Source organism: Adiantum capillus-veneris, chromosome 14 (assembly GCF_014529385.1).
Source record: "Adiantum capillus-veneris isolate H3 chromosome 14, ASM1452938v2, whole genome shotgun sequence".
Classification (NCBI taxonomy): domain Eukaryota; kingdom Viridiplantae; phylum Streptophyta; class Polypodiopsida; order Polypodiales; family Pteridaceae; genus Adiantum; species Adiantum capillus-veneris.
The window spans coordinates 13,731,900-13,743,249 of NC_140944.1; the positions used below are offsets into that span (position 1 = coordinate 13,731,900).

An 11,350-nucleotide genomic window follows, 5' to 3' on the forward strand; every position below is an offset into this window, starting at 1 on the left:
TTAAAAGGCTTCATATTATTGAAAAAAACTCTAAAATAAAAGCTTCGCTAAAAAATACACGTCTAAGTGTGGATTTGTGTACAAAGGAAAGGGGAGTTTCTTTATGGCCTTCACAAGGCAAAGTAGAGCCACCCTCAAATGTCCTTCAAGAGGAAAAGTACACTCACCCTTCAAATTTGAAGCATGAAGTTTCTTTTCTTTACAGTCCTCCTAAGGAAAACTAGAATCATCATTCAAATGATACATGAAATGCTTCTTATGTCTTGAAACTTTTAAGTTGCTTCATATATAGTGTCCAAAGGAGCTAGCTTGGTTGGTTGAGTCTTTGTCCTCCGTGACCCTGATCATGGGTTTGAAGGTGGCCAAGCGACTCTAGTAATTGCTCTCATACATCATTTTTATCAACATAGACAAAAATGTCTATACTACCCTTGGTATATAATATAAACCAAAAAGGAGGGAAAACATAGACGGCTTATGGAAAGATGGTGCCTTTGGTATTCATTTCTAGTGGCTTGTTTCCAATTTTATTAACTAGAATCTCCTCAAGATTCCTCTCCTCCCTCCTTTGCAACAAATACTACAAAGACACCATGCAACATGACAAAGCATGCAAATTGAGCTTGCAATGGTGTGACATCGCAATCCACCAACTTTCCCTAAAGACGTTGTTGCCAAGGTTACAAATGTTAAGGCTAAAGTCACACAAGGCTTACTTCCCGGGTACATTGGATGACCATCTCTGACAACAAAAAACTTTCCACTGAATTCATAGTGTTACGATGCCTAAAAAGGCATAGTTATGTGATTATGCCTAGCCAACTTTCCCTAGACGCATCACTACCAGCAGAGGGCATCTTGCGCTTTTTTTTTTCCAGTCCATCCCCCCTTGGTTTCCACCTATGAAAGCATCATGTACTCATCCCCAACCATTGTGCTTATGCTTTCCCTTTCTCATTTTCCCTCTTTGATTCTCTAGCTTCTCCAAAAAGTATCTCACATAGATACCCCCTAATCAAATGGGGGATGAGAATGGAGAGAGACTTTGGAGGGAGCTTTTGAGGGCGTGTTTCTAATCCTTTCACTAGAGTAGTGTTTGAAAGGAAAAAACTTATTAGGGGTAGGACAAGATGATACACGCCACCCTATTAAAGCACAAAACTCTCCAAAATGAATTACAATATTAAATCAACATCTAAGATGTAGAAACCAAAAACTATGATTCGCACATAGCAGATGAACATTAAGACATGAATTCCCACAAACATAATTATAATTTAAATTAGCAGTGATTGTCCACGGCGCCATACAATTAAATGTGGCACTAGGGGATTTGATCAAAACAATTTAATTACAATTCTGTTTTAGGATGTATGACGACATATGAACAAACGAAGCAGATCCTCATTTGCCAAATTTCTCTAATGGATAAACATATTCTGGTTTAAATCCAAGACAAAGTAGCGAAGGAAGATGAAGAAAATATGCTTGCAAGCCATATACGGTTTGCTTTGTGCTACTTGTTCTGCAAAGTCTCCACATGTACACATTGGGCTACTTGCAACATGAACTTCATACCTTCCACCTCGAGCTTGTGAAGAAGATGTCTCCAGGTCATGAATTTTTCATGCATGCCTGCCTTCACGATAGTGTGCGCTGCACAATCTGGGCTTCCATGGTTATTGCCAACTCAACTCTCTTGGAGGCTTTTATTGATACTCCTCGCCGATAATGCACATTATTGGTTTCCTTAATTGCAACCTTCTTTAATGTGAAGCCTCATGTATCCAGTTCTAGCAACTCTGAAGCACTTATGTTTGTTCCTTTTTCCACTGGCCATATACTTGGGATTGTTGCATGGCATTGAGTGACTGTGTTATGAATTTTCCACGTGTGGTCCACACTATCATTGTAGAACCACATGAATTTCACCTTTGAATCATTATTGTGAGCACTAACATCACACCTTTCTTATGTCCGAACACCCAAAGGATGGTGCAATAGTACCTGCACCCATGTTCTTTATATTGTTTTTGCATTTACCAATTCTAGATCCTAACCACCCTTGACAGTGAGCCCTACTTCCCTTTGGTATATAGTGGATTGCCCACATTGTCTTATGAATGTCTCTCTTCTCAACCACTAGCCCACCATCGTGTTCTTCGACTACCTGACCGGCCACTCCGGTAGTTTCTTGGAGACCTCTGCGAGTTTGCAGGATGTTTTGAGTGAAGTACTCAAGTCAATGTGAAGCATTCTCCTCCTCACAGCTCACTATCCCAACGTGTTTTTGGTTCCTAGCTACTGTTATATTATCTCCCTCCATTGCCGATTGTTGATAGAGTGGTGTACCTCCAATTTCATCCTCAATCTATCTAGCAATAGCAGTTGGGTCTGGTTCTTGGCCTTGTTGTGCCCGACCAACAAGTTTTTTTGGAATAGAAATGATGGCAAACATCTCGCTGTTACTACAACCCCCATAATTTTTAGGATTGATCATGGAAAATATTGTAGGGTAATCAAGCAACAAAGGTTCACTGCTATTAATATTCAAGAATAGACTCACCTTGCATGACGAGACTGAAACCATTGCAAAGAGAATCTATTAGAGCTTACAAGCTATCCAAATATACTTTAGCTAACACCAAAGCCCTCTCGCTCCTTTCTTCACTCTCTCTCTCTCTCTATCCCTCTCTCTCCCTTTTTCCTTCTCTCTCTCTCTCTTCCCTCTATCTATCTCTCTCCATATCTTTGTCTTCTCCCTCCGTGTTTTCCGCTATTCTCTCTCTCTATCTATCTCTATCTCTATCCCTCCGTCTCTCTCTCTCTCTCTCTCTCTCTCTCTCTCTCTCCAATTCCCTTTATCTACCTCTTTTCTCTCTCTCTATACCTCTCTATCTCTATCTCTATCCCTCTCCCTCCATTCCTCTCTTCTCTCTCTATACCTCTCTATCTCTATCCCTCTCCCTCCATTCCTCTCTCTCTCTCTCTCTCTCTCTCTCTCTCTCTCTCTCCAATTCCCTTTATCTACCTCTTTTCTCTCTCTATATACCTCTCTATCTCTATCTCTATCCCTCTCCCTCCATTCCTCTCTTCTCTCTCTATACCTCTCTTCTCTCTCCCTCTCCCTCCATTCCTCTCTCTCTCTCTCTCTCTCTCTCTCTCTCTCACTCTCAAAAATGGAACACAGATAAATTACAACTCTAGAACAAAAAAGACCACAATCAATCACGTCGCCCCCTGTGTCGAGTGCCACTATTTACAAGGCACTCTTAGTTCAGCCATGGGGGAAATGCATCAGGAGGATGTGTGCAGCATGTGTTTTTATTCCTTAGCACCTAGCACTCTTAGACTTCAACTCTTTAATATCTCTCACCAATGCCTTCCTGCTCTCCTTGAAAAGAAGGTACTTGTAGACAAACCAACCAGTGTAACCCAAACCTACAAGCTCTAAAATCTTTGGAAGCAATGTTACAGAATTTATAGCACCAATGATTGTGGAGGACAACCATAGTGCAACAAGAGTACCCCCTCCATATACAAGAATATTTTTCTTGTCCTTAATGATATCCCACTTAGCCTTTAAATTTGGAATAAGCTCATTGGTTTGCGCAAATGTTGTTGCAAAGGTAGTAGAGGCCTCATCAATGGAGGTTGTTGCTTGCACATGGCATGGTGAAGCATGGTTATTAACCCTGGTCCGCTGATGCTAACCCTCAATGTTCTGCCAAGAGAAAGTCTCCATGAGGAAGATGATGCTGAAAAGGAAGATCAAGAAGTAGAGGCTATGATAGAGTTGTAGGAGGGTGCCACGACACCAGCGGAAACAGCTACTGTGACCATGCACATGAGACAGAGGGAGTATTTCAACTTTAATTTTTTTGAGTTCACTTTCTTGCTACAGGAGCTTGGCACTAGCGCCCAATATGAGAGAGATAGCGGTTAATATATAGTGCCACCTCAAGGCACTATCAGGTGGCCAAAGCGGGAAGCTATTGGTGGCGGGACAGAAGTCTGCTGGTACCATCGGCGAGGGCGTGCACTTCTACTTGCAAGAAGGCTACATATGGTGTCGCTTCATTCAAAAGGTTGATCGTGTCCATGCTACGTCCTTTTGGCACCAATTGTGGCAATTCCCACATCTTCTGGCGGATCTTGCCCCGTTGCTAACGCGCGGCTGGCAAATATGGAGCTATTCTTTTCCCTCGGTGTCGACGTCAAACCCCGCCGACTGATCTTCTGGACACTACATATACTCTCCTCATCGACTTACTACAGTGTTGCTTCCAAAAATTGCAGCTCTTTTTGGTTGTACACGCTCGTCGAGTTGAATTATAACATGGAGCTCTCATTGAGCATGTCTTCATGAGTCTCTTGTATTGAAATAATGGCCTCAATGACAAGCTCTGCAATACGCATATTCAAAAGAGCTTGGATATCTCCAAGGTGATCTACATGGGCTCCATGCTCAAAAATGTGTTGAGCTTCAAGTGGTGTTGAATGAGAAGAGGATGGAGCAACCTCGTTGTCACCTACAAATGACGAACTCAATGTATGCTCGTAAAGTAGTGCACATTTCGAGGAGTCATGTAGTAAGTCAATAATTTGAGGGGGTTCATCCCATCTGGGCCAATCCATGGTGCCGGTCTCCGAGTGGCCCTCTTAAGTCTTCGAGCAACTAAATAATCCTCAAAGAGAAACGGTGTCAGGTTACGATAAAGGAGCCAATGAAGGATTGGGGCCCAAAACAAGGCCACCTTAAAATTAAGTGAAAAATATTGCCAAAATATATCAAAATTATGATTGGAGATGGCATTAAGAATGGCAAGATCTTGATATGATTTATCTTTTAGTATCAACTTCATTGAAAATTGTCGATCATATCATTCAATCCAGTTCATTCAAATTGAATAGTTCTATAATGAAGGGACTTCCCAAATTGACATAAAAAAAAAATTGTTTTCCAAAATCTAATTTTGCAAAAGTATACTTGTATTCTATCCCACAAGATGTTACAACTATTTGCTCTAGCATCTTGATAGGTCTCTCCACATATCCATTTGTGAGTTGTAGTTTCATTTCGATTTTTCTAAGAGCCAACTTTTCGCATTTTCTATGGCTATTCTAGCCCCACTATCAAGTATTGCAATTGATTGTTTCCTTTGTGCTCCACTAATAAGGTGGTGTCCCTTTCTTCTCCTTCACAATAATCTCCCAGCTTGTTTACAAGTACTGGTTTTGCCTTAGGTTTCTCTCGTGTCATTTTACAAATTTGATCATCTAAGGAATGTCTTGAAGAGGAATTTTCATTCCCATATTCTCTAGATTTTTTTTGCCACTTCTCCCCATAGATGTGGTTTGATTTTCAACAGCTCAAAGAGAGTAACCATGCATGGTATAGGAGTATTAGTTCATGTAGGCTCTTATTGTCCATCATCCTTGGAATTGGCCTCCATTGTGAGGGAAATACCCTAACCTCCGATTTTGTTTTGTATTCTCTTATGAATGAACGTAAATCTTTCAACATTTCAAGTTTACTCTCCATAGGTGCTTCTGTCCCTGCATCACAATATAGACAATGCATGTCTCCTAGGTAAAACTCGTGATCCATGTTGATCTATGTGATAGGTGCAGACTTGAAAGTTCCACTCCCATCCTTCTTGCTCCTTATCCTTTCCCATAACTTGCTTGGCCATGGCTTCTCTACCTCTAGGATAGGTTCCATAAAGAGTGATCTTGTATCATCAGTGGTGTTGGCCACTACTCATTCTTCCAAATGAATCTCCAAGTTATCGGTTGTTTGTGGTGCAGTTTTTCTTCCATATCCTTCAATGGTTGTAGTTCTTGTTTTGATTTGATATTTGTTTGAAAGGATATTTTAGAAATATTTGCATTCAAAGCTTTGAATTCAACTCTTTATTGTTTTGTTTTGAGAGGTGTACTAGATAGTGAGGTTCCATTAATGCTCATGCATGGGTTTGTTGATTTCTTCTGTAGTCTTCATTAACTTCCACTCTCATATTTACAAACATACACAATTGAGTTGAGGTGTATAATGGATAATGTGGCTCCCAATAAGGTATATAATCACTTGGCAAAGATCCATGAGCCATGCCTTGAGGTGTGGTGTTGTATGTTTGATATGTCTCCACGTTTTCTCCAATCCCACTATCAGAGGTGTTGCAATCTTTCTTGCGGTTTGCATATCTTTGAGTTGAGTAGAAAACCTTTGTGGTGGACAATCTATCATGGTTAAGGATCACTTAACACCCTCAAGATAGTCTTTGGCAAGCCCACCTTGGCTTAGTGAAACTTATCCCTTTTTGTCCATGACCCCTTATCAAATTTTGACAAAAGCTAGACAAGGTCATTTACAGGCTCTCTACCAATTTTCACCAATTTTTGAGGTTGGGGGACATGGATCACGATCCCATGTTCCACCACATTTGGACTTGATCTCCAGATAGCATGTTACACTCTATGTCTACAACATATATCTCAAATCTTTTTGAGTTTGATAATTATTTTGATAGGTCAAAAGCCAAAACCTAGATCTGGTTCAGGGTTTTGAGTCTAGCCTCTGTTTTTATTCCTTTCGACCCAAATTTGCTTATTTTTTCCAACATTGGACTTAGGGATATGTTTCCTTATATATGCACTACATTGTGAGAAAATTTCAAGTCAAACTGTCACCATGGAAACATGGATCACGATCCATGTTTGGGGAGCTTTTGACTCCAAAATTAAACCACTTATAAATAAAGTTAAGTCTAGGCTATCCCAAAAATATTTTTTGATTTAGACAAGTTTTGGTCACCCAAAAGTGAATTCTTAGGTCTATTTTAGCGATTCTTGGCTATCTTCCGTTTTAGGCTCCTTTGGTCACTGTTTCTAGCTGTTTTTGCAAATTTGACTTTAGAAATATGTTTCTATATGTCTCTGCTACTCATTGTTCAATTTTCAAACAAAATGTTAGATGAGTACATGGATCGTTATCCATGTTCCACCTCCTTTTGACATGAAACTTTGTCAGCTTGTAGTCTCTGGTGCTATATGAAAGCTATTCCCAAATTCTTTTCGAATTTCGATAAGAAATAGTTAAAAAACTCTCAAATTTGGTCTAGTAGAGTAGTTTCTATGTTTTCTCTACCAATTTCTTGATTTTGAGTGTCCTTTTTATTACAATTTGATCCCAAACTTTGGTTTTAGTCAAATGAATTCAATATCTATAAATTGATCTATGTTATGCCTAGTTCTGTCTCACAAGGGTACATGGACCACGATTCACGTTCCACCATATATGAATTTGCAACTTGCATAGTTGCTAAACACTAATTTTCTCTAAATAATCCACTTGGTCTTTTGTGATCTGAATCTCAGAATCTCAAGATATGCCCAATTTTGTGTCTAAAATCCTTGTTTCTAGGGTTTTTGCTTTATCAACCAATTTTGATGTGATTTTGAAATTTTCTTGTAGCCAAAATTTCTTAGAGAAATGCTCTATTGATATTGAGTGTCATTGACAACATTCTTGCAAAAAAATGGCATCTAGGCTACATGGATCCCGATCCATGTTTAACCACAGATCCTGTTGAAACTTTCTAGTTTGCTTTTGATGAGTTTTTTGAGGTTCTTTGGCACCCTCTTTTTGGTTTTGATTCAACATTTGAGTCTCTACCATCAAATTTTCAATATTTTAGAGTTTTGGTCTTTTTTCCCCAGAATATCTAGCAAAATTTATCTTTGGCGTGCTGAAGCTGTAGGTATGTGCATATGATTGCATATTGGTGCCAAAGTAAATGTACAGGATGTGTATATGTTGTGGGTCATATGTATGAAGTTAGATGGATTTTTGGACTTTGTGGTGAGAGTTATAGGCAATTATGTGGCCGCTTTATCCACATCTAGGCTTTTCTTTGCTTTTAGGAGCTAGGCTTTGTCAATCTTGATGAAGCTTGACATGGAGCTTTGATAAAATTTGGCAAGAAAAGGTCCAACACGTCACAGATCTAGCTTTAGTGCACTGAAGATAAATGTGCATTGAATTGGAACTTTTTGGCATGATGCTTCTTAAGTAACTCTATGGGTGCTAGCTAAGCTCTACGAGAAGTTTGAGCTCAAGTTGTGGTTAAGAAGTCCTTTGTGTGCATCCTTTTGCATATCCTTGGTGATAAAGTGCAATGTAGAGAAGAGTGTGCCAGGCTAATACAAGGTTTGTAAAGGCTATGTGGATCAGGCTTTGTGAAAAGATGTGCAAAAAGTGCTTCTTGTGTAAAAATTTATCTTAGACGCACCAAACATAAATCATGCATAATTTAGCTATTTTTTTCCCCAACTTGCCACATATAGCTTCTATCAGCTTAGTTAAGGTTAAATGTGGCTGATTTTGTATCTTACACTTGGTGCTGTTTCCTGTGAATTTGATTGCCCCTGCCTGAGTAGAGTTTGATTTGAGGATACCAACTTGTGGTTGTGGACCTCGAGGAGGTTAGTGTAAGTTAGATATAGTTTGTTAGAGTGCCCCCCTAAGATTTGAAGTCAAATGGGTCAATACTTTGCATGAAAGTGCAAAATGTCACTTTCTAGCAAAGATATGGTCATTTCTATACAACTTGATGATGAGATCTCTAATACACTCCCAAATCTTCACAAGCCTTCTACTTTATGCCAACTTCAAATGAGTCAAAGGTGGTCCCAATTGGAGTCCTTTATCTTTGGCACGCCAAAGATACTAGGTCAAGAAATCTGCTTGGATTTTCACTCTAGAGCCCACCCATGTGTTCACTTACTTGAGATTAGCCCATGGTTCAGTTTTGGTGTGATTGGGATGCCCTATCTAGTCGGTGCACGTGTTGTTCTTCCAAAAACTCCCAGATTTCCCTATGTTGTTGCGCCCCTTACGACCTTGGCGGTTGACAAAGTGGTAATCAAAATGCTTCCTTTTATAGCTAGAAACTTACCCCTAATGGCTAGAGTGAGTAAGAGCCAATATATTATGTGTAGAAGCTCACAAAAGAGTGCCAAAAACCACTAGCTAGAGCTCTCCCAAGAAAGACCACAATGCAGAGGGTACAAATGGCCTAATGGACTATACATACCTAGACTTTTCGGACACCCTCCATCATATACCTAACTATTGAGTCAAGTAGCCCTCACAATATGTCTTTGGATTTAAAAAAATAAAAAATGAACATTTGGAGACCTGATTGCCAAACGTTTTCCAAAGTGGTTAGTGCATCGGAGTGGTCGTCAAGCAATTTGATCAGAATTGCCCCATAATTTTTTTGGTTGTTCCATTGAGTTTCAAGATTTGGTATTTTGAATTGGATTTCCATTCTGGCAATCTTGCTTATTTATTTACTTTTTGGACTTTTAGTAACTTTTATTAACAAAATTGAACGCAATTATCCAGAATTATTTTTTTTAAATCCATTCCAAATCAAAAAATACAAAAACACACCTAGTTTTAGTGCTTGGCCATACCTTTTGTGGATTGTTCCATTTTGATGACTTTTTGGCCATTAAACGCACAAAAAGAGTAAAAATTGCAATATTCTAGCTTTTTTGGACACTATATACACACACCTAGGGATTATCATGTTACATATTTCTTGTTCTGATTACTTAATAGGGCAGTTTGATTTTTTAGTTGCAAAAATCTACATGTTACATTCAAGCACTTCAAAACATTGCCCTTTTCCTAATTTTCCGCCTATATTTAGGTCCACATTAAGAATGCCTCCCTCCCTCCTTGCCTAAGTCTTCCGGGTGGAAAAGTGTAGTCCGATTTGTGCAGTGCATGGGTGATGAAGTCGCATCTATGCATATTTATGCCTCCCTCCCTCCTTGCCTGAGTCTTTCGGGTGGAAAAGTGGAGCCCGATTTGTGCAGTGCATGGGCGATGAAGTCGCGTCTATCCATAGCCACAGTTGGCTCTACCATGTTATTAAAGGAAATTAAATTTGAAACTCTACGTTTTGCAAAAGGTGGGTCTTGAGCGGTATACTGAAGGGTTTTTGATGGCGAAGTATCCTCTTCAATAACTCTCTTAAATAATAGATCTTGCAGTAGTTGTTCTCATTCCTTGATAGTGTATTGTAGACATGCTACAATCGTGCATCTGGAAGCAGTCGGTATCGTAGTGGTTGGTGTTGCTGGTACTGGTGGAGTCTTTGGTACCCATTTATACATAATTGCTCGTGGCTTTGCCTTTAATTTCCTTGTGCAAGTGATCTTTGGTTTGGTCTTTAGGTTTTTTCTTAGGTTTCCATACCCATTAAGCTGGTTGTGATCTTTATTTCTATGGTTTCAATTGGTATGTTGGCGTAACTGAGGCTCTCCTTTGTGTAATCAATAATTGTTTAGGCACCCAAATGTGTTTAGGATTGTAAATGAGTGGGTTTTGAGTACCCAAAACTGCTTGGTTCCTTGCATGATGGTATGATGAGGATGAATTTGGTGTAGAATAGAGGGCATCAATTGAGTTATTCATGTTTTCTAGTAGATTTCCACTCTTCACGGCTATGAGCAAAAGGTACTCTTAACTACCCACCTTCGAGTGTTAATGCTAAAACTTTTTCATCCCAGTCCTAAACAGCTTTATAGGTTTGCATCCATGGGACTCCTAGCACCAAATCCTCATTCATATGCTTATCAAGATGCAAATAAAGGTGTGTGAGCATAGAAATCCATGCACAAATATGTTGAGATTAATCAACCCCAATGTTGATGTGAACTCTTTATGACATCCTTGAGTCTAAGCTCTGCAATATCCAGTGGTTGGATTGTCGCTCTTTTGTAGGTTGAATAGTTGAGAATGTTGAGTCGTTACCTATTGGCTAGTGCTTTGATCTTGAATTCATCTTTCTGTGTCACTGTCATTCTCATATCTAATCCATCAAGCCATTCATCTCACCTGTCTCCACTTCATTGTTAGTGAGTTGTTAGCTAGGGATTGAGTAAAGTGATGATGGTGAACGTGAAGGGTATTGAGTGGAAAAACTTGAGGGATTCATTGCATTTTTTCCTTTTGTTTAAGAATCTGAGTGTATGCTTATTCAATCACTTGTTGTTGTTTGAGCTTGCGTTCTTTTGATTCTTTGCAAGAAGTCATTAGTTAATGGTAGATGGTGTTTCCAAAGACAACATCCACTAATCCAATTTTCCATAACCTCTCCATATAAGGTAGATGGTTTAGTAGTAGCCCCACTTAACGAAACATTCTTAATGACACAAGGGCCATGTCCCTTCTTCTTGAATTTTGGAATGTGTTGTTTCAGGGAGTAAACTAGTACCAAATCCCCCTATGTTAACAAATGTGAGTCAAAGAATTTTTCTTGTTATGTTCTAA

At 39.3% G+C, this 11,350-nt stretch overlaps 2 pseudogenes; both read right to left on the reverse strand.

Annotated features, from left to right (window-relative positions):
- Nucleotides 1-3,331: 3,331 nt before the first annotated feature.
- Nucleotides 3,332-3,843, reverse strand: LOC147441929 (protein CURVATURE THYLAKOID 1A, chloroplastic pseudogene; annotated as a pseudogene).
- Nucleotides 3,844-3,992: 149 nt separating this feature from the next.
- LOC147441930 (uncharacterized) lies at nucleotides 3,993-4,638 on the reverse strand (annotated as a pseudogene).
- Nucleotides 4,639-11,350: the final 6,712 nt, after the last annotated feature.